The following is a 2,676-nucleotide window of genomic DNA, read 5'->3' on the forward strand; positions in this document are numbered from 1 at the left end:
GGACAGGTCACAGCTCGAGTCTTCCAGGTCACCGTGTCATTCTCCTCCTTCTCCAAGATAGGGGGTTGGAAATGTCCTGTGGCAGCCCCGGCAGGACACCCCCCACCTCCATCCTCTCTCTCTGGGCAGCACCAGCCTGTTGCAATGCGGGTCTCCGTTTTCACTAAGGACACACACACAATCACCACCACCATTACTGAAAGCTTTCGAACAGCCATCATGACAATAGATTGTTAATAATTCTTGTGCCGATGTGAGCTAGTGTGTGCTGCAACAAGTTTCCTCAATGGCACTTCGCTCGCCCATTATATCGCGTTATATTATTTTATATAACATCATCTCTCTATATTTAAGGCCACCACCAAACAGTTTAAAAAATTTCCTGTTTTTGCTCTTCTTCTTTTTCACATCCTCTTCCTGTCTTTCTTTTTATATATGTGCCATGGTATCGTTCACGTTCTTTCTCTTCCTACTCTTGCTCTTCTCTGGCACTACATTCTTTTCTTCTTCTTAAATGATTGTCAATTTGTTAATTATAACCGCCATGCACCGCCAACCACTTTTTTCCTTCTTTCATTTAGTTCATTCTTAACTGTGCCGGTGTGGTTGTGTGCTTCGAATCATTTTCTTAACTGATGGCAGCTCACATGCACGTAGCACATGCAGGGGTCGAGATGTTATATATTATCCCATCATCTCTCTAGGGTTACTGGGTAGGGCTATAATAGGGATATCAATGATCACCAAAAAGTAGTTATGACGTAATGTTAACTGCTGGGAATCACATACGGGCACTGCGCATATGGTATCACTATATGTCACCACAAAACTTTCCTTCGTTAAGTCAAAGTCCTTGGCACCCTTAAATGTTTCCTTGAGGGTTACATTTCGATCAAAAGGAAGACGTACGGGAGGGACTACACAACCATCCACATCACCAACACACCGGTGCCCCACTGACAAAATTTTCCACAGCTAGCTTTTCCTCTATTGGCAGCGGTTGCCTAATATTTCTGGAACTATTTGGACAAGCCTCTTTGCTTATGGTCAATAATATAAAAAGTGAGTAGGAAAGCCAGATGCAAAGTAGATGGGGAAAGAGGAAGGAGGCATGTTGTGAGGGGTGCATGGAAGACGGGGAGGAGGCTGGATCGCTAGATAGGCTTGGACGATAGGAGGGGAGGGAGACTTTACATACGTATGGCGTCTCACAGACTGACCGCAGGTGTAGCGGGATAAAGTGGAAAGCCAGGAAATAATGGAACGTAGCCAATCAGCGCACAGCATTGGAGGTGTCGTGCCGTCGTGGCTGCCACACAACTCTGAGACGGGAAAAAGTATTTGTTAGTAGTCAATCTGGTCAGACCTAGCTGCCGCCACGTGAAAGTGAAAGGAAATTTGCTTTCAAATTTGAAAAAAATGATTCTCTGTATCGTCAAAGGATTTTGTCCTAATCGCAAACAGAATCCTGGACTCTTGTTTCACGAGAGATTGTTGTTGTTGTTGTTGTTGATTTGTCCTCCCTAGGGGAGGGCATGAGAGAGAGAGAGAGAGAGAGTAGGAAAAAACTGAGTTCTCTATCCCCCCTCCCTCTCCCTCTGTTATCTCTCCGAGAAGGGTCCCAGACCTCTCCATTGGTTAATTTGGTTGTCCCGCCAGGCATCCATGCAGGCGACGCCTCATTGGTCCACTTAAAAAAAAACTAGAAAGAATACAAAGGATGGCAACGCAAATCGTTCCAGAACTGGAGGGATTGACATATGAAGAAAGATTAAAGGAAATGGACCTTCCAACATTGGAACAAAGAAGAAAAATGGGAGACCTAATACAAATTTATAAATTATTGAGCAAAATGGAAGAAGCAGATAATGAGGAGTTACTAAGAGAAGGAATAAACACCCGGCCAGGAACACATGAGGACACAGTAAAAAATTGAGGAAGGGAAGATGCTTGAGACATAAAGCAATATAGCTCCCGCAAAGAAATATAGAGGAAGTAAATAAAGCAAATATTACTAACTCATTTTATTATCATTATTACTATTATTATTATCATTATTATTAAAATGCATAAATGAATGTTTATCTACTAGTTCGCGTTAAAATTGTTTTAAAGCTAAAAAGAAAAAAACACGTGAAATACTTCCCGGGCCAGCCTGGCATATAGCCCGCGAGGGCTAACAACCCTCGAAACCACAGCACCATCACCAGAACAAGTATCTTTTTTTTTTTTTTTTTTTTTACAGCTAAGGAGACATTTCAAGGGTGTAAAGAAAAAAAAAGTCCGCTACTCACTGCTCCTGAATAGAGGTCAAAGGAATGTCCAAAAAGAGAGGTCAATTTCGGGAGGAGAGGTGTCAAGATATCCTCCTCTTGAAGGAGTTCAAGTCGTAGGCAGGAGGAAATACAGATGAAGATTGTTCCAGAGTTTACCAGCGTGAGGGATGAAAGAGTGAAGATGCTGGTTGACTCTTGCATAAGGGGTTTGGACAGTATAGGGATGAGCATGAGCAGAAAGTCGTGTGCAGCGAGGCCGCGGGAGGGGGGGAGGCATGCAGTTAGCAAGTTCAGAAGAGCAGTCAGCATGAAAATATCGATAGAAGATAGAAAGAGAGGCAACATGGCGGAGGAATTTGAGAGGTAGAAGACTATCAGTATGAGGAGGAGAGCTGATGAG

This window comes from Eriocheir sinensis, chromosome 40 (assembly GCF_024679095.1).
Source record: "Eriocheir sinensis breed Jianghai 21 chromosome 40, ASM2467909v1, whole genome shotgun sequence".
Lineage (NCBI taxonomy): Eukaryota > Metazoa > Arthropoda > Malacostraca > Decapoda > Varunidae > Eriocheir > Eriocheir sinensis.